The sequence below is a fragment of the Diplotaxodon limnothrissa genome, linkage group LG8 (genome assembly GCF_057381915.1).
Source record: "Diplotaxodon limnothrissa isolate DT_005_m linkage group LG8, D_limnothrissa_male_GT1.1, whole genome shotgun sequence".
Taxonomy (NCBI): Eukaryota; Metazoa; Chordata; class Actinopteri; order Cichliformes; family Cichlidae; genus Diplotaxodon; species Diplotaxodon limnothrissa.
The window spans coordinates 4,643,139-4,665,464 of record NC_140603.1 but is presented as its reverse complement, the minus strand read 5'-3'; positions in this window follow the sequence as shown (position 1 = coordinate 4,665,464).

The window sequence follows — 22,326 nt, the reverse complement described above, 5'->3', positions numbered from 1 at the left end:
CAGTGCGTTTCTCACTGTTACATGCATTTGAATGGGGAACTCGACCGAAACAAAGTATAGGTTTTCATTATGTGAATAACTTGGAAATCTTAGCTCAAACAGCTGCAAAACCTGTTTTCCCAGCACGGGAACCTTGAGTTCTATAAGATAAAGCCATAAACATGTGTATCCGAGTCTTCTATCAAAAGTTACAGCTATTCATATGAAGTTGTACAAAAACGCTTTCTTTCGCCAAGACAGTGCGTTTCTCACTGTTACATGCATTTGAATGGGGAACTCGACCGAAACAAAGTATAGGTTTTCATTATGTGAATAACTTGGAAATCTTAGCTCAAACAGCTGCAAAACCTGTTTTCCCAGCACGGGAACCTTGAGTTCTATAATATAAGGCCATAAACATGTGTATCCGAGGCTTCTATCAAAAGTTACAGCTATTCATATGAAGTTGTACAAAAACGCTTTCTTTCGCCAAGACAGTGCGTTTCTCACTGTTACATGCATTTGAATGGGGAACTCGACCGAAACAAAGTATAGGTTTTCATTATGTGAATAACTTGGAAATCTTAGCTCAAACAGCTGCAAAACCTGTTTGCCCAGCACGGGAACCTTGAGTTCTATAAGATAAAGCCATAAACATGTGTATCCGAGTCTTCTATCAAAAGTTACAGCTATTCATATGAAGTTGTACAAAAACGCTTTCTTTCGCCAAGACAGTGCGTTTCTCACTGTTACATGCATTTGAATGGGGAACTCGACCGAAACAAAGTATAGGTTTTCATTATGTGAATAACTTGGAAATCTTAGCTCAAACAGCTGCAAAACCTGTTTTCCCAGCACGGGAACCTTGAGTTCTATAAGATAAAGCCATAAACATGTGTATCCGAGTCTTCTATCAAAAGTTACAGCTATTCATATGAAGTTGTACAAAAACGCTTTCTTTCGCCAAGACAGTGCGTTTCTCACTGTTACATGCATTTGAATGGGGAACTCGACCGAAACAAAGTACAGGTTTTCATTATGTGAATAACTTGGAAATCTTAGCTCAAACAGCTGCAAAACCTGTTTTCCCAGCACGGAGACCTTGAGTTCTATAATATAAGGCCATAAACATGTTTGTCTGAGTCTTCTATCAAAAGTTACAGCTATTTCTATGAAGTTGTACAAAAACGCTTTCTTTCGCCAAGACAGTGCGTTTCTCACTGTTACATGCATTTGAATGGGGAACTCGACCGAAACAAAGTATAGGTTTTCATTATGTGAATAACTTGGAAATCTTAGCTCAAACAGCTGCAAAACCTGTTTTCCCAGCACGGAGACCTTGAGTTCTATAATATAAGGCCATAAACATGTTTGTCTGAGTCTTCTATCAAAAGTTACAGCTATTTCTATGAAGTTGTACAAAAACGCTTTCTTTCGCCAAGACAGTGCGTTTCTCACTGTTACATGCATTTGAATGGGGAACTCGACCGAAACAAAGTATAGGTTTTCATTATGTGAATAACTTGGAAATCTTAGCTCAAACAGCTGCAAAACCTGTTTTCCCAGCACGGGAACCTTGAGTTCTATAAGATAAAGCCATAAACATGTGTATCCGAGTCTTCTATCAAAAGTTACAGCTATTCATATGAAGTTGTACAAAAACGCTTTCTTTCGCCAAGACAGTGCGTTTCTCACTGTTACATGCATTTGAATGGGGAACTCGACCGAAACAAAGTACAGGTTTTCATTATGTGAATAACTTGGAAATCTTAGCTCAAACAGCTGCAAAACCTGTTTTCCCAGCACGGGAACCTTGAGTTCTATAAGATAAAGCCATAAACATGTGTATCCGAGTCTTCTATCAAAAGTTACAGCTATTCATATGAAGTTGTACAAAAACGCTTTCTTTCGCCAAGACAGTGCGTTTCTCACTGTTACATGCATTTGAATGGGGAACTCGACCGAAACAAAGTATAGGTTTTCATTATGTGAATAACTTGGAAATCTTAGCTCAAACAGCTGCAAAACCTGTTTTCCCAGCACGGGAACCTTGAGTTCTATAATATAAGACCATAAACATGTGTATCCGAGGCTTCTATCAAAAGTTACAGCTATTCATATGAAGTTGTACAAAAACGCTTTCTTTCGCCAAGACAGTGCGTTTCTCACTGTTACATGCATTTGAATGGGGAACTCGACCGAAACAAAGTATAGGTTTTCATTATGTGAATAACTTGGAAATCTTAGCTCAAACAGCTGCAAAACCTGTTTGCCCAGCACGGGAACCTTGAGTTCTATAAGATAAAGCCATAAACATGTGTATCCGAGTCTTCTATCAAAAGTTACAGCTATTCATATGAAGTTGTACAAAAACGCTTTCTTTCGCCAAGACAGTGCGTTTCTCACTGTTACATGCATTTGAATGGGGAACTCGACCGAAACAAAGTACAGGTTTTCATTATGTGAATAACTTGGAAATCTTAGCTCAAACAGCTGCAAAACCTGTTTTCCCAGCACGGGAACCTTGAGTTCTATAAGATAAAGCCATAAACATGTGTATCCGAGGCTTCTATCAAAAGTTACAGCTATTCATATGAAGTTGTACAAAAACGCTTTCTTTCGCCAAGACAGTGCGTTTCTCACTGTTACATGCATTTGAATGGGGAACTCGACCGAAACAAAGTATAGGTTTTCATTATGTGAATAACTTGGAAATCTTAGCTCAAACAGCTGCAAAACCTGTTTTCCCAGCACGGAGACCTTGAGTTCTATAATATAAGGCCATAAACATGTTTGTCTGAGTCTTCTATCAAAAGTTACAGCTATTTCTATGAAGTTGTACAAAAACGCTTTCTTTCGCCAAGACAGTGCGTTTCTCACTGTTACATGCATTTGAATGGGGAACTCGACCGAAACAAAGTATAGGTTTTCATTATGTGAATAACTTGGAAATCTTAGCTCAAACAGCTGCAAAACCTGTTTTCCCAGCACGGGAACCTTGAGTTCTATAAGATAAAGCCATAAACATGTGTATCCGAGTCTTCTATCAAAAGTTACAGCTATTCATATGAAGTTGTACAAAAACGCTTTCTTTCGCCAAGACAGTGCGTTTCTCACTGTTACATGCATTTGAATGGGGAACTCGACCGAAACAAAGTACAGGTTTTCATTATGTGAATAACTTGGAAATCTTAGCTCAAACAGCTGCAAAACCTGTTTTCCCAGCACGGGAACCTTGAGTTCTATAAGATAAAGCCATAAACATGTGTATCCGAGTCTTCTATCAAAAGTTACAGCTATTCATATGAAGTTGTACAAAAACGCTTTCTTTCGCCAAGACAGTGCGTTTCTCACTGTTACATGCATTTGAATGGGGAACTCGACCGAAACAAAGTATAGGTTTTCATTATGTGAATAACTTGGAAATCTTAGCTCAAACAGCTGCAAAACCTGTTTTCCCAGCACGGGAACCTTGAGTTCTATAATATAAGACCATAAACATGTGTATCCGAGGCTTCTATCAAAAGTTACAGCTATTCATATGAAGTTGTACAAAAACGCTTTCTTTCGCCAAGACAGTGCGTTTCTCACTGTTACATGCATTTGAATGGGGAACTCGACCGAAACAAAGTATAGGTTTTCATTATGTGAATAACTTGGAAATCTTAGCTCAAACAGCTGCAAAACCTGTTTTCCCAGCACGGAGACCTTGAGTTCTATAATATAAGGACATAAACATGTTTGTCTGAGTCTTCTATCAAAAGTTACAGCTATTTCTATGAAGTTGTACAAAAACGCTTTCTTTCGCCAAGACAGTGCGTTTCTCACTGTTACATGCATTTGAATGGGGAACTCGACCGAAACAAAGTATAGGTTTTCATTATGTGAATAACTTGGAAATCTTAGCTCAAACAGCTGCAAAACCTGTTTTCCCAGCACGGGAACCTTGAGTTCTATAAGATAAAGCCATAAACATGTGTATCCGAGTCTTCTATCAAAAGTTACAGCTATTCATATGAAGTTGTACAAAAACGCTTTCTTTCGCCAAGACAGTGCGTTTCTCACTGTTACATGCATTTGAATGGGGAACTCGACCGAAACAAAGTATAGGTTTTCATTATGTGAATAACTTGGAAATCTTAGCTCAAACAGCTGCAAAACCTGTTTGCCCAGCACGGGAACCTTGAGTTCTATAAGATAAAGCCATAAACATGTGTATCCGAGTCTTCTATCAAAAGTTACAGCTATTCATATGAAGTTGTACAAAAACGCTTTCTTTCGCCAAGACAGTGCGTTTCTCACTGTTACATGCATTTGAATGGGGAACTCGACCGAAACAAAGTATAGGTTTTCATTATGTGAATAACTTGGAAATCTTAGCTCAAACAGCTGCAAAACCTGTTTTCCCAGCACGGAGACCTTGAGTTCTATAATATAAGGACATAAACATGTTTGTCTGAGTCTTCTATCAAAAGTTACAGCTATTTCTATGAAGTTGTACAAAAACGCTTTCTTTCGCCAAGACAGTGCGTTTCTCACTGTTACATGCATTTGAATGGGGAACTCGACCGAAACAAAGTATAGGTTTTCATTATGTGAATAACTTGGAAATCTTAGCTCAAACAGCTGCAAAACCTGTTTGCCCAGCACGGGAACCTTGAGTTCTATAAGATAAAGCCATAAACATGTGTATCCGAGTCTTCTATCAAAAGTTACAGCTATTCATATGAAGTTGTACAAAAACGCTTTCTTTCGCCAAGACAGTGCGTTTCTCACTGTTACATGCATTTGAATGGGGAACTCGACCGAAACAAAGTATAGGTTTTCATTATGTGAATAACTTGGAAATCTTAGCTCAAACAGCTGCAAAACCTGTTTTCCCAGCACGGGGACCTTGAGTTCTATAATATAAGGCCATAAACATGTTTGTCTGAGTCTTCTATCAAAAGTTACAGCTATTTCTATGAAGTTGTACAACAACGCTTAATTTCGCCAAGACAGTGCGTTTCTCACTGTTACATGCATTTGAATGGGGAACTCGACCGAAACAAAGTATAGGTTTTCATTATGTGAATAACTTGGAAATCTTAGCTCAAACAGCTGCAAAACCTGTTTTCCCAGCACGGGAACCTTGAGTTCTATAAGATAAAGCCATAAACATGTGTATCCGAGGCTTCTATCAAAAGTTACAGCTATTCATATGAAGTTGTACAAAAACGCTTTCTTTCGCCAAGACAGTGCGTTTCTCACTGTTACATGCATTTGAATGGGGAACTCGACCGAAACAAAGTATAGGTTTTCATTATGTGAATAACTTGGAAATCTTAGCTCAAACAGCTGCAAAACCTGTTTTCCCAGCACGGGGACCTTGAGTTCTATAATATAAGGCCATAAACATGTTTGTCTGAGTCTTCTATCAAAAGTTACAGCTATTTCTATGAAGTTGTACAACAACGCTTAATTTCGCCAAGACAGTGCGTTTCTCACTGTTACATGCATTTGAATGGGGAACTCGACCGAAACAAAGTATAGGTTTTCATTATGTGAATAACTTGGAAATCTTAGCTCAAACAGCTGCAAAACCTGTTTTCCCAGCACGGGAACCTTGAGTTCTATAAGATAAAGCCATAAACATGTGTATCCGAGGCTTCTATCAAAAGTTACAGCTATTCATATGAAGTTGTACAAAAACGCTTTCTTTCGCCAAGACAGTGCGTTTCTCACTGTTACATGCATTTGAATGGGGAACTCGACCGAAACAAAGTATAGGTTTTCATTATGTGAATAACTTGGAAATATTAGCTCAAACAGCTGCAAAACCTGTTTTCCCAGCACGGGAACCTTGAGTTCTATAATATAAGGCCATAAACATGTGTATCCGAGGCTTCTATCAAAAGTTACAGCTATTCATATGAAGTTGTACAAAAACGCTTTCTTTCGCCAAGACAGTGCGTTTCTCACTGTTACATGCATTTGAATGGGGAACTCGACCGAAACAAAGTATAGGTTTTCATTATGTGAATAACTTGGAAATCTTAGCTCAAACAGCTGCAAAACCTGTTTGCCCAGCACGGGAACCTTGAGTTCTATAAGATAAAGCCATAAACATGTGTATCCGAGTCTTCTATCAAAAGTTACAGCTATTCATATGAAGTTGTACAAAAACGCTTTCTTTCGCCAAGACAGTGCGTTTCTCACTGTTACATGCATTTGAATGGGGAACTCGACCGAAACAAAGTATAGGTTTTCATTATGTGAATAACTTGGAAATCTTAGCTCAAACAGCTGCAAAACCTGTTTTCCCAGCACGGGAACCTTGAGTTCTATAAGATAAAGCCATAAACATGTGTATCCGAGGCTTCTATCAAAAGTTACAGCTATTCATATGAAGTTGTACAAAAACGCTTTCTTTCGCCAAGACAGTGCGTTTCTCACTGTTACATGCATTTGAATGGGGAACTCGACCGAAACAAAGTATAGGTTTTCATTATGTGAATAACTTGGAAATCTTAGCTCAAACAGCTGCAAAACCTGTTTTCCCAGCACGGAGACCTTGAGTTCTATAATATAAGGCCATAAACATGTTTGTCTGAGTCTTCTATCAAAAGTTACAGCTATTTCTATGAAGTTGTACAAAAACGCTTTCTTTCGCCAAGACAGTGCGTTTCTCACTGTTACATGCAATTGAATGGGGAACTCGACCGAAACAAAGTATAGGTTTTCATTATGTGAATAACTTGGAAATCTTAGCTCAAACAGCTGCAAAACCTGTTTGCCCAGCACGGGAACCTTGAGTTCTATAAGATAAAGCCATAAACATGTGTATCCGAGTCTTCTATCAAAAGTTACAGCTATTCATATGAAGTTGTACAAAAACGCTTTCTTTCGCCAAGACAGTGCGTTTCTCACTGTTACATGCATTTGAATGGGGAACTCGACCGAAACAAAGTATAGGTTTTCATTATGTGAATAACTTGGAAATCTTAGCTCAAACAGCTGCAAAACCTGTTTTCCCAGCACGGGAACCTTGAGTTCTATAAGATAAAGCCATAAACATGTGTATCCGAGGCTTCTATCAAAAGTTACAGCTATTCATATGAAGTTGTACAAAAACGCTTTCTTTCGCCAAGACAGTGCGTTTCTCACTGTTACATGCATTTGAATGGGGAACTCGACCGAAACAAAGTATAGGTTTTCATTATGTGAATAATTTGGAAATCTTAGCTCAAACAGCTGCAAAACCTGTTTTCCCAGCACGGGGACCTTGAGTTCTATAATATAAGGCCATAAACATGTTTGTCTGAGTCTTCTATCAAAAGTTACAGCTATTTCTATGAAGTTGTACAAAACGCTTTCTTTCGCCAAGACAGTGCGTTTCTCACTGTTACATGCATTTGAATGGGGAACTCGACCGAAACAAAGTATAGGTTTTCATTATGTGAATAACTTGGAAATCTTAGCTCAAACAGCTGCAAAACCTGTTTTCCCAGCACGGAGACCTTGAGTTCTATAATATAAGGCCATAAACATGTTTGTCTGAGTCTTCTATCAAAAGTTACAGCTATTTCTATGAAGTTGTACAAAAACGCTTTCTTTCGCCAAGACAGTGCGTTTCTCACTGTTACATGCAATTGAATGGGGAACTCGACCGAAACAAAGTATAGGTTTTCATTATGTGAATAACTTGGAAATCTTAGCTCAAACAGCTGCAAAACCTGTTTGCCCAGCACGGGAACCTTGAGTTCTATAAGATAAAGCCATAAACATGTGTATCCGAGTCTTCTATCAAAAGTTACAGCTATTCATATGAAGTTGTACAAAAACGCTTTCTTTCGCCAAGACAGTGCGTTTCTCACTGTTACATGCATTTGAATGGGGAACTCGACCGAAACAAAGTATAGGTTTTCATTATGTGAATAATTTGGAAATCTTAGCTCAAACAGCTGCAAAACCTGTTTTCCCAGCACGGGGACCTTGAGTTCTATAATATAAGGCCATAAACATGTTTGTCTGAGTCTTCTATCAAAAGTTACAGCTATTTCTATGAAGTTGTACAAAACGCTTTCTTTCGCCAAGACAGTGCGTTTCTCACTGTTACATGCATTTGAATGGGGAACTCGACCGAAACAAAGTATAGGTTTTCATTATGTGAATAACTTGGAAATCTTAGCTCAAACAGCTGCAAAACCTGTTTGCCCAGCACGGGAACCTTGAGTTCTATAAGATAAAGCCATAAACATGTGTATCCGAGTCTTCTATCAAAAGTTACAGCTATTCATATGAAGTTGTACAAAAACGCTTTCTTTCGCCAAGACAGTGCGTTTCTCACTGTTACATGCATTTGAATGGGGAACTCGACCGAAACAAAGTATAGGTTTTCATTATGTGAATAATTTGGAAATCTTAGCTCAAACAGCTGCAAAACCTGTTTTCCCAGCACGGGGACCTTGAGTTCTATAATATAAGGCCATAAACATGTTTGTCTGAGTCTTCTATCAAAAGTTACAGCTATTTCTATGAAGTTGTACAAAAACGCTTTCTTTCGCCAAGACAGTGCGTTTCTCACTGTTACATGCATTTGAATGGGGAACTCGACCGAAACAAAGTATAGGTTTTCATTATGTGAATAACTTGGAAATCTTAGCTCAAACAGCTGCAAAACCTGTTTTCCCAGCCCGGAGACCTTGAGTTCTATAATATAAGGCCATAAACATGTTTGTCTGAGTCTTCTATCAAAAGTTACAGCTATTTCTATGAAGTTGTACAAAAATGCTTTCTTTCGCCAAGACAGTGCGTTTCTCACTGTTACATGCAATTGAATGGGGAACTCGACCGAAACAAAGTATAGGTTTTCATTATGTGAATAACTTGGAAATCTTAGCTCAAACAGCTGCAAAACCTGTTTGCCCAGCACGGGAACCTTGAGTTCTATAAGATAAAGCCATAAACATGTGTATCCGAGTCTTCTATCAAAAGTTACAGCTATTCATATGAAGTTGTACAAAAACGCTTTCTTTCGCCAAGACAGTGCGTTTCTCACTGTTACATGCATTTGAATGGGGAACTCGACCGAAACAAAGTATAGGTTTTCATTATGTGAATAACTTGGAAATCTTAGCTCAAACAGCTGCAAAACCTGTTTTCCCAGCACGGGAACCTTGAGTTCTATAAGATAAAGCCATAAACATGTGTATCCGAGGCTTCTATCAAAAGTTACAGCTATTCATATGAAGTTGTACAAAAACGCTTTCTTTCGCCAAGACAGTGCGTTTCTCACTGTTACATGCATTTGAATGGGGAACTCGACCGAAACAAAGTATAGGTTTTCATTATGTGAATAATTTGGAAATCTTAGCTCAAACAGCTGCAAAACCTGTTTTCCCAGCACGGGGACCTTGAGTTCTATAATATAAGGCCATAAACATGTTTGTCTGAGTCTTCTATCAAAAGTTACAGCTATTTCTATGAAGTTGTACAAAACGCTTTCTTTCGCCAAGACAGTGCGTTTCTCACTGTTACATGCATTTGAATGGGGAACTCGACCGAAACAAAGTATAGGTTTTCATTATGTGAATAACTTGGAAATCTTAGCTCAAACAGCTGCAAAACCTGTTTTCCCAGCACGGAGACCTTGAGTTCTATAATATAAGGCCATAAACATGTTTGTCTGAGTCTTCTATCAAAAGTTACAGCTATTTCTATGAAGTTGTACAAAAACGCTTTCTTTCGCCAAGACAGTGCGTTTCTCACTGTTACATGCAATTGAATGGGGAACTCGACCGAAACAAAGTATAGGTTTTCATTATGTGAATAACTTGGAAATCTTAGCTCAAACAGCTGCAAAACCTGTTTGCCCAGCACGGGAACCTTGAGTTCTATAAGATAAAGCCATAAACATGTGTATCCGAGTCTTCTATCAAAAGTTACAGCTATTCATATGAAGTTGTACAAAAACGCTTTCTTTCGCCAAGACAGTGCGTTTCTCACTGTTACATGCATTTGAATGGGGAACTCGACCGAAACAAAGTACAGGTTTTCATTATGTGAATAACTTGGAAATCTTAGCTCAAACAGCTGCAAAACCTGTTTTCCCAGCACGGGAACCTTGAGTTCTATAAGATAAAGCCATAAACATGTGTATCCGAGTCTTCTATCAAAAGTTACAGCTATTCATATGAAGTTGTACAAAAACGCTTTCTTTCGCCAAGACAGTGCGTTTCTCACTGTTACATGCATTTGAATGGGGAACTCGACCGAAACAAAGTATAGGTTTTCATTATGTGAATAACTTGGAAATCTTAGCTCAAACAGCTGCAAAACCTGTTTTCCCAGCACGGGAACCTTGAGTTCTATAATATAAGGCCATAAACATGTGTATCCGAGGCTTCTATCAAAAGTTACAGCTATTCATATGAAGTTGTACAAAAACGCTTTCTTTCGCCAAGACAGTGCGTTTCTCACTGTTACATGCATTTGAATGGGGAACTCGACCGAAACAAAGTATAGGTTTTCATTATGTGAATAACTTGGAAATCTTAGCTCAAACAGCTGCAAAACCTGTTTGCCCAGCACGGGAACCTTGAGTTCTATAAGATAAAGCCATAAACATGTGTATCCGAGTCTTCTATCAAAAGTTACAGCTATTCATATGAAGTTGTACAAAAACGCTTTCTTTCGCCAAGACAGTGCGTTTCTCACTGTTACATGCATTTGAATGGGGAACTCGACCGAAACAAAGTATAGGTTTTCATTATGTGAATAACTTGGAAATCTTAGCTCAAACAGCTGCAAAACCTGTTTTCCCAGCACGGGAACCTTGAGTTCTATAAGATAAAGCCATAAACATGTGTATCCGAGGCTTCTATCAAAAGTTACAGCTATTCATATGAAGTTGTACAAAAACGCTTTCTTTCGCCAAGACAGTGCGTTTCTCACTGTTACATGCATTTGAATGGGGAACTCGACCGAAACAAAGTATAGGTTTTCATTATGTGAATAATTTGGAAATCTTAGCTCAAACAGCTGCAAAACCTGTTTTCCCAGCACGGGGACCTTGAGTTCTATAATATAAGGCCATAAACATGTTTGTCTGAGTCTTCTATCAAAAGTTACAGCTATTTCTATGAAGTTGTACAAAACGCTTTCTTTCGCCAAGACAGTGCGTTTCTCACTGTTACATGCATTTGAATGGGGAACTCGACCGAAACAAAGTATAGGTTTTCATTATGTGAATAACTTGGAAATCTTAGCTCAAACAGCTGCAAAACCTGTTTTCCCAGCACGGAGACCTTGAGTTCTATAATATAAGGCCATAAACATGTTTGTCTGAGTCTTCTATCAAAAGTTACAGCTATTTCTATGAAGTTGTACAAAAACGCTTTCTTTCGCCAAGACAGTGCGTTTCTCACTGTTACATGCAATTGAATGGGGAACTCGACCGAAACAAAGTATAGGTTTTCATTATGTGAATAACTTGGAAATCTTAGCTCAAACAGCTGCAAAACCTGTTTGCCCAGCACGGGAACCTTGAGTTCTATAAGATAAAGCCATAAACATGTGTATCCGAGTCTTCTATCAAAAGTTACAGCTATTCATATGAAGTTGTACAAAAACGCTTTCTTTCGCCAAGACAGTGCGTTTCTCACTGTTACATGCATTTGAATGGGGAACTCGACCGAAACAAAGTATAGGTTTTCATTATGTGAATAATTTGGAAATCTTAGCTCAAACAGCTGCAAAACCTGTTTTCCCAGCACGGGGACCTTGAGTTCTATAATATAAGGCCATAAACATGTTTGTCTGAGTCTTCTATCAAAAGTTACAGCTATTTCTATGAAGTTGTACAAAACGCTTTCTTTCGCCAAGACAGTGCGTTTCTCACTGTTACATGCATTTGAATGGGGAACTCGACCGAAACAAAGTATAGGTTTTCATTATGTGAATAACTTGGAAATCTTAGCTCAAACAGCTGCAAAACCTGTTTGCCCAGCACGGGAACCTTGAGTTCTATAAGATAAAGCCATAAACATGTGTATCCGAGTCTTCTATCAAAAGTTACAGCTATTCATATAAAGTTGTACAAAAACGCTTTCTTTCGCCAAGACAGTGCGTTTCTCACTGTTACATGCATTTGAATGGGGAACTCGACCGAAACAAAGTATAGGTTTTCATTATGTGAATAATTTGGAAATCTTAGCTCAAACAGCTGCAAAACCTGTTTTCCCAGCACGGGGACCTTGAGTTCTATAATATAAGGCCATAAACATGTTTGTCTGAGTCTTCTATCAAAAGTTACAGCTATTTCTATGAAGTTGTACAAAACGCTTTCTTTCGCCAAGACAGTGCGTTTCTCACTGTTACATGCATTTGAATGGGGAACTCGACCGAAACAAAGTATAGGTTTTCATTATGTGAATAACTTGGAAATCTTAGCTCAAACAGCTGCAAAACCTGTTTTCCCAGCACGGAGACCTTGAGTTCTATAATATAAGGCCATAAACATGTTTGTCTGAGTCTTCTATCAAAAGTTACAGCTATTTCTATGAAGTTGTACAAAAACGCTTTCTTTCGCCAAGACAGTGCGTTTCTCACTGTTACATGCAATTGAATGGGGAACTCGACCGAAACAAAGTATAGGTTTTCATTATGTGAATAACTTGGAAATCTTAGCTCAAACAGCTGCAAAACCTGTTTGCCCAGCACGGGAACCTTGAGTTCTATAAGATAAAGCCATAAACATGTGTATCCGAGTCTTCTATCAAAAGTTACAGCTATTCATATGAAGTTGTACAAAAACGCTTTCTTTCGCCAAGACAGTGCGTTTCTCACTGTTACATGCATTTGAATGGGGAACTCGACCGAAACAAAGTATAGGTTTTCATTATGTGAATAACTTGGAAATCTTAGCTCAAACAGCTGCAAAACCTGTTTTCCCAGCACGGAGACCTTGAGTTCTATAATATAAGGCCATAAACATGTTTGTCTGAGTCTTCTATCAAAAGTTACAGCTATTTCTATGAAGTTGTACAAAAACGCTTTCTTTCGCCAAGACAGTGCGTTTCTCACTGTTACATGCAATTGAATGGGGAACTCGACCGAAACAAAGTATAGGTTTTCATTATGTGAATAACTTGGAAATCTTAGCTCAAACAGCTGCAAAACCTGTTTGCCCAGCACGGGAACCTTGAGTTCTATAAGATAAAGCCATAAACATGTGTATCCGAGTCTTCTATCAAAAGTTACAGCTATTCATATGAAGTTGTACAAAAACGCTTTCTTTCGCCAAGACAGTGCGTTTCTCACTGTTACATGCATTTGAATGGGGAACTCGACCGAAACAAAGTATAGGTTTTCATTATGTGAATAACTTGGAAATCTTAGCTCAAACAGCTGCAAAACCTGTTTTCCCAGCACGGGAACCTTGAGTTCTATAATATAAGGCCATAAACATGTGTATCCGAGGCTTCTATCAAAAGTTACAGCTATTCATATGAAGTTGTACAAAAACGCTTTCTTTCGCCAAGACAGTGCGTTTCTCACTGTTACATGCATTTGAATGGGGAACTCGACCGAAACAAAGTATAGGTTTTCATTATGTGAATAACTTGGAAATCTTAGCTCAAACAGCTGCAAAACCTGTTTGCCCAGCACGGGAACCTTGAGTTCTATAAGATAAAGCCATAAACATGTGTATCCGAGTCTTCTATCAAAAGTTACAGCTATTCATATGAAGTTGTACAAAAACGCTTTCTTTCGCCAAGACAGTGCGTTTCTCACTGTTACATGCATTTGAATGGGGAACTCGACCGAAACAAAGTATAGGTTTTCATTATGTGAATAATTTGGAAATCTTAGCTCAAACAGCTGCAAAACCTGTTTTCCCAGCACGGGGACCTTGAGTTCTATAATATAAGGCCATAAACATGTTTGTCTGAGTCTTCTATCAAAAGTTACAGCTATTTCTATGAAGTTGTACAAAACGCTTTCTTTCGCCAAGACAGTGCGTTTCTCACTGTTACATGCATTTGAATGGGGAACTCGACCGAAACAAAGTATAGGTTTTCATTATGTGAATAACTTGGAAATCTTAGCTCAAACAGCTGCAAAACCTGTTTTCCCAGCACGGAGACCTTGAGTTCTATAATATAAGGCCATAAACATGTTTGTCTGAGTCTTCTATCAAAAGTTACAGCTATTTCTATGAAGTTGTACAAAAACGCTTTCTTTCGCCAAGACAGTGCGTTTCTCACTGTTACATGCATTTGAATGGGGAACTCGACCGAAACAAAGTATAGGTTTTCATTATGTGAATAACTTGGAAATCTTAGCTCAAACAGCTGCAAAACCTGTTTGCCCAGCACGGGAACCTTGAGTTCTATAAGATAAAGCCATAAACATGTGTATCCGAGTCTTCTATCAAAAGTTACAGCTATTCATATGAAGTTGTACAAAAACGCTTTCTTTCGCCAAGACAGTGCGTTTCTCACTGTTACATGCATTTGAATGGGGAACTCGACCGAAACAAAGTATAGGTTTTCATTATGTGAATAATTTGGAAATCTTAGCTCAAACAGCTGCAAAACCTGTTTTCCCAGCACGGGGACCTTGAGTTCTATAATATAAGGCCATAAACATGTTTGTCTGAGTCTTCTATCAAAAGTTACAGCTATTTCTATGAAGTTGTACAAAACGCTTTCTTTCGCCAAGACAGTGCGTTTCTCACTGTTACATGCATTTGAATGGGGAACTCGACCGAAACAAAGTATAGGTTTTCATTATGTGAATAACTTGGAAATCTTAGCTCAAACAGCTGCAAAACCTGTTTTCCCAGCACGGAGACCTTGAGTTCTATAATATAAGGCCATAAACATGTTTGTCTGAGTCTTCTATCAAAAGTTACAGCTATTTCTATGAAGTTGTACAAAAACGCTTTCTTTCGCCAAGACAGTGCGTTTCTCACTGTTACATGCAATTGAATGGGGAACTCGACCGAAACAAAGTATAGGTTTTCATTATGTGAATAACTTGGAAATCTTAGCTCAAACAGCTGCAAAACCTGTTTGCCCAGCACGGGAACCTTGAGTTCTATAAGATAAAGCCATAAACATGTGTATCCGAGTCTTCTATCAAAAGTTACAGCTATTCATATGAAGTTGTACAAAAACGCTTTCTTTCGCCAAGACAGTGCGTTTCTCACTGTTACATGCATTTGAATGGGGAACTCGACCGAAACAAAGTATAGGTTTTCATTATGTGAATAACTTGGAAATCTTAGCTCAAACAGCTGCAAAACCTGTTTTCCCAGCACGGAGACCTTGAGTTCTATAATATAAGGCCATAAACATGTTTGTCTGAGTCTTCTATCAAAAGTTACAGCTATTTCTATGAAGTTGTACAAAAACGCTTTCTTTCGCCAAGACAGTGCGTTTCTCACTGTTACATGCAATTGAATGGGGAACTCGACCGAAACAAAGTATAGGTTTTCATTATGTGAATAACTTGGAAATCTTAGCTCAAACAGCTGCAAAACCTGTTTGCCCAGCACGGGAACCTTGAGTTCTATAAGATAAAGCCATAAACATGTGTATCCGAGTCTTCTATCAAAAGTTACAGCTATTCATATGAAGTTGTACAAAAACGCTTTCTTTCGCCAAGACAGTGCGTTTCTCACTGTTACATGCATTTGAATGGGGAACTCGACCGAAACAAAGTACAGGTTTTCATTATGTGAATAACTTGGAAATCTTAGCTCAAACAGCTGCAAAACCTGTTTTCCCAGCACGGGAACCTTGAGTTCTATAAGATAAAGCCATAAACATGTGTATCCGAGTCTTCTATCAAAAGTTACAGCTATTCATATGAAGTTGTACAAAAACGCTTTCTTTCGCCAAGACAGTGCGTTTCTCACTGTTACATGCATTTGAATGGGGAACTCGACCGAAACAAAGTATAGGTTTTCATTATGTGAATAACTTGGAAATCTTAGCTCAAACAGCTGCAAAACCTGTTTTCCCAGCACGGGAACCTTGAGTTCTATAATATAAGGCCATAAACATGTGTATCCGAGGCTTCTATCAAAAGTTACAGCTATTCATATGAAGTTGTACAAAAACGCTTTCTTTCGCCAAGACAGTGCGTTTCTCACTGTTACATGCATTTGAATGGGGAACTCGACCGAAACAAAGTATAGGTTTTCATTATGTGAATAACTTGGAAATCTTAGCTCAAACAGCTGCAAAACCTGTTTGCCCAGCACGGGAACCTTGAGTTCTATAAGATAAAGCCATAAACATGTGTATCCGAGTCTTCTATCAAAAGTTACAGCTATTCATATGAAGTTGTACAAAAACGCTTTCTTTCGCCAAGACAGTGCGTTTCTCACTGTTACATGCATTTGAATGGGGAACTCGACCGAAACAAAGTATAGGTTTTCATTATGTGAATAACTTGGAAATCTTAGCTCAAACAGCTGCAAAACCTGTTTTCCCAGCACGGGAACCTTGAGTTCTATAAGATAAAGCCATAAACATGTGTATCCGAGGCTTCTATCAAAAGTTACAGCTATTCATATGAAGTTGTACAAAAACGCTTTCTTTCGCCAAGACAGTGCGTTTCTCACTGTTACATGCATTTGAATGGGGAACTCGACCGAAACAAAGTATAGGTTTTCATTATGTGAATAATTTGGAAATCTTAGCTCAAACAGCTGCAAAACCTGTTTTCCCAGCACGGGGACCTTGAGTTCTATAATATAAGGCCATAAACATGTTTGTCTGAGTCTTCTATCAAAAGTTACAGCTATTTCTATGAAGTTGTACAAAACGCTTTCTTTCGCCAAGACAGTGCGTTTCTCACTGTTACATGCATTTGAATGGGGAACTCGACCGAAACAAAGTATAGGTTTTCATTATGTGAATAACTTGGAAATCTTAGCTCAAACAGCTGCAAAACCTGTTTTCCCAGCACGGAGACCTTGAGTTCTATAATATAAGGCCATAAACATGTTTGTCTGAGTCTTCTATCAAAAGTTACAGCTATTTCTATGAAGTTGTACAAAAACGCTTTCTTTCGCCAAGACAGTGCGTTTCTCACTGTTACATGCATTTGAATGGGGAACTCGACCGAAACAAAGTATAGGTTTTCATTATGTGAATAACTTGGAAATCTTAGCTCAAACAGCTGCAAAACCTGTTTGCCCAGCACGGGAACCTTGAGTTCTATAAGATAAAGCCATAAACATGTGTATCCGAGTCTTCTATCAAAAGTTACAGCTATTCATATGAAGTTGTACAAAAACGCTTTCTTTCGCCAAGACAGTGCGTTTCTCACTGTTACATGCATTTGAATGGGGAACTCGACCGAAACAAAGTATAGGTTTTCATTATGTGAATAATTTGGAAATCTTAGCTCAAACAGCTGCAAAACCTGTTTTCCCAGCACGGGGACCTTGAGTTCTATAATATAAGGCCATAAACATGTTTGTCTGAGTCTTCTATCAAAAGTTACAGCTATTTCTATGAAGTTGTACAAAACGCTTTCTTTCGCCAAGACAGTGCGTTTCTCACTGTTACATGCATTTGAATGGGGAACTCGACCGAAACAAAGTATAGGTTTTCATTATGTGAATAACTTGGAAATCTTAGCTCAAACAGCTGCAAAACCTGTTTGCCCAGCACGGGAACCTTGAGTTCTATAAGATAAAGCCATAAACATGTGTATCCGAGTCTTCTATCAAAAGTTACAGCTATTCATATGAAGTTGTACAAAAACGCTTTCTTTCGCCAAGACAGTGCGTTTCTCACTGTTACATGCATTTGAATGGGGAACTCGACCGAAACAAAGTATAGGTTTTCATTATGTGAATAATTTGGAAATCTTAGCTCAAACAGCTGCAAAACCTGTTTTCCCAGCACGGGGACCTTGAGTTCTATAATATAAGGCCATAAACATGTTTGTCTGAGTCTTCTATCAAAAGTTACAGCTATTTCTATGAAGTTGTACAAAAACGCTTTCTTTCGCCAAGACAGTGCGTTTCTCACTGTTACATGCATTTGAATGGGGAACTCGACCGAAACAAAGTATAGGTTTTCATTATGTGAATAACTTGGAAATCTTAGCTCAAACAGCTGCAAAACCTGTTTTCCCAGCACGGAGACCTTGAGTTCTATAATATAAGGCCATAAACATGTTTGTCTGAGTCTTCTATCAAAAGTTACAGCTATTTCTATGAAGTTGTACAAAAATGCTTTCTTTCGCCAAGACAGTGCGTTTCTCACTGTTACATGCAATTGAATGGGGAACTCGACCGAAACAAAGTATAGGTTTTCATTATGTGAATAACTTGGAAATCTTAGCTCAAACAGCTGCAAAACCTGTTTGCCCAGCACGGGAACCTTGAGTTCTATAAGATAAAGCCATAAACATGTGTATCCGAGTCTTCTATCAAAAGTTACAGCTATTCATATGAAGTTGTACAAAAACGCTTTCTTTCGCCAAGACAGTGCGTTTCTCACTGTTACATGCATTTGAATGGGGAACTCGACCGAAACAAAGTATAGGTTTTCATTATGTGAATAACTTGGAAATCTTAGCTCAAACAGCTGCAAAACCTGTTTTCCCAGCACGGGAACCTTGAGTTCTATAAGATAAAGCCATAAACATGTGTATCCGAGGCTTCTATCAAAAGTTACAGCTATTCATATGAAGTTGTACAAAAACGCTTTCTTTCGCCAAGACAGTGCGTTTCTCACTGTTACATGCATTTGAATGGGGAACTCGACCGAAACAAAGTATAGGTTTTCATTATGTGAATAATTTGGAAATCTTAGCTCAAACAGCTGCAAAACCTGTTTTCCCAGCACGGGGACCTTGAGTTCTATAATATAAGGCCATAAACATGTTTGTCTGAGTCTTCTATCAAAAGTTACAGCTATTTCTATGAAGTTGTACAAAACGCTTTCTTTCGCCAAGACAGTGCGTTTCTCACTGTTACATGCATTTGAATGGGGAACTCGACCGAAACAAAGTATAGGTTTTCATTATGTGAATAACTTGGAAATCTTAGCTCAAACAGCTGCAAAACCTGTTTTCCCAGCACGGAGACCTTGAGTTCTATAATATAAGGCCATAAACATGTTTGTCTGAGTCTTCTATCAAAAGTTACAGCTATTTCTATGAAGTTGTACAAAAACGCTTTCTTTCGCCAAGACAGTGCGTTTCTCACTGTTACATGCAATTGAATGGGGAACTCGACCGAAACAAAGTATAGGTTTTCATTATGTGAATAACTTGGAAATCTTAGCTCAAACAGCTGCAAAACCTGTTTGCCCAGCACGGGAACCTTGAGTTCTATAAGATAAAGCCATAAACATGTGTATCCGAGTCTTCTATCAAAAGTTACAGCTATTCATATGAAGTTGTACAAAAACGCTTTCTTTCGCCAAGACAGTGCGTTTCTCACTGTTACATGCATTTGAATGGGGAACTCGACCGAAACAAAGTACAGGTTTTCATTATGTGAATAACTTGGAAATCTTAGCTCAAACAGCTGCAAAACCTGTTTTCCCAGCACGGGAACCTTGAGTTCTATAAGATAAAGCCATAAACATGTGTATCCGAGTCTTCTATCAAAAGTTACAGCTATTCATATGAAGTTGTACAAAAACGCTTTCTTTCGCCAAGACAGTGCGTTTCTCACTGTTACATGCATTTGAATGGGGAACTCGACCGAAACAAAGTATAGGTTTTCATTATGTGAATAACTTGGAAATCTTAGCTCAAACAGCTGCAAAACCTGTTTTCCCAGCACGGGAACCTTGAGTTCTATAATATAAGGCCATAAACATGTGTATCCGAGGCTTCTATCAAAAGTTACAGCTATTCATATGAAGTTGTACAAAAACGCTTTCTTTCGCCAAGACAGTGCGTTTCTCACTGTTACATGCATTTGAATGGGGAACTCGACCGAAACAAAGTATAGGTTTTCATTATGTGAATAACTTGGAAATCTTAGCTCAAACAGCTGCAAAACCTGTTTGCCCAGCACGGGAACCTTGAGTTCTATAAGATAAAGCCATAAACATGTGTATCCGAGTCTTCTATCAAAAGTTACAGCTATTCATATGAAGTTGTACAAAAACGCTTTCTTTCGCCAAGACAGTGCGTTTCTCACTGTTACATGCATTTGAATGGGGAACTCGACCGAAACAAAGTATAGGTTTTCATTATGTGAATAACTTGGAAATCTTAGCTCAAACAGCTGCAAAACCTGTTTTCCCAGCACGGGAACCTTGAGTTCTATAAGATAAAGCCATAAACATGTGTATCCGAGGCTTCTATCAAAAGTTACAGCTATTCATATGAAGTTGTACAAAAACGCTTTCTTTCGCCAAGACAGTGCGTTTCTCACTGTTACATGCATTTGAATGGGGAACTCGACCGAAACAAAGTATAGGTTTTCATTATGTGAATAATTTGGAAATCTTAGCTCAAACAGCTGCAAAACCTGTTTTCCCAGCACGGGGACCTTGAGTTCTATAATATAAGGCCATAAACATGTTTGTCTGAGTCTTCTATCAAAAGTTACAGCTATTTCTATGAAGTTGTACAAAACGCTTTCTTTCGCCAAGACAGTGCGTTTCTCACTGTTACATGCATTTGAATGGGGAACTCGACCGAAACAAAGTATAGGTTTTCATTATGTGAATAACTTGGAAATCTTAGCTCAAACAGCTGCAAAACCTGTTTGCCCAGCACGGGAACCTTGAGTTCTATAAGATAAAGCCATAAACATGTGTATCCGAGTCTTCTATCAAAAGTTACAGCTATTCATATGAAGTTGTACAAAAACGCTTTCTTTCGCCAAGACAGTGCGTTTCTCACTGTTACATGCATTTGAATGGGGAACTCGACCGAAACAAAGTATAGGTTTTCATTATGTGAATAATTTGGAAATCTTAGCTCAAACAGCTGCAAAACCTGTTTTCCCAGCACGGGGACCTTGAGTTCTATAATATAAGGCCATAAACATGTTTGTCTGAGTCTTCTATCAAAAGTTACAGCTATTTCTATGAAGTTGTACAAAACGCTTTCTTTCGCCAAGACAGTGCGTTTCTCACTGTTACATGCATTTGAATGGGGAACTCGACCGAAACAAAGTATAGGTTTTCATTATGTGAATAACTTGGAAATCTTAGCTCAAACAGCTGCAAAACCTGTTTGCCCAGCACGGGAACCTTGAGTTCTATAAGATAAAGCCATAAACATGTGTATCCGAGTCTTCTATCAAAAGTTACAGCTATTCATATAAAGTTGTACAAAAACGCTTTCTTTCGCCAAGACAGTGCGTTTCTCACTGTTACATGCATTTGAATGGGGAACTCGACCGAAACAAAGTATAGGTTTTCATTATGTGAATAATTTGGAAATCTTAGCTCAAACAGCTGCAAAACCTGTTTTCCCAGCACGGGGACCTTGAGTTCTATAATATAAGGCCATAAACATGTTTGTCTGAGTCTTCTATCAAAAGTTACAGCTATTTCTATGAAGTTGTACAAAACGCTTTCTTTCGCCAAGACAGTGCGTTTCTCACTGTTACATGCATTTGAATGGGGAACTCGACCGAAACAAAGTATAGGTTTTCATTATGTGAATAACTTGGAAATCTTAGCTCAAACAGCTGCAAAACCTGTTTTCCCAGCACGGAGACCTTGAGTTCTATAATATAAGGCCATAAACATGTTTGTCTGAGTCTTCTATCAAAAGTTACAGCTATTTCTATGAAGTTGTACAAAAACGCTTTCTTTCGCCAAGACAGTGCGTTTCTCACTGTTACATGCAATTGAATGGGGAACTCGACCGAAACAAAGTATAGGTTTTCATTATGTGAATAACTTGGAAATCTTAGCTCAAACAGCTGCAAAACCTGTTTGCCCAGCACGGGAACCTTGAGTTCTATAAGATAAAGCCATAAACATGTGTATCCGAGTCTTCTATCAAAAGTTACAGCTATTCATATGAAGTTGTACAAAAACGCTTTCTTTCGCCAAGACAGTGCGTTTCTCACTGTTACATGCATTTGAATGGGGAACTCGACCGAAACAAAGTATAGGTTTTCATTATGTGAATAACTTGGAAATCTTAGCTCAAACAGCTGCAAAACCTGTTTTCCCAGCACGGAGACCTTGAGTTCTATAATATAAGGCCATAAACATGTTTGTCTGAGTCTTCTATCAAAAGTTACAGCTATTTCTATGAAGTTGTACAAAAACGCTTTCTTTCGCCAAGACAGTGCGTTTCTCACTGTTACATGCAATTGAATGGGGAACTCGACCGAAACAAAGTATAGGT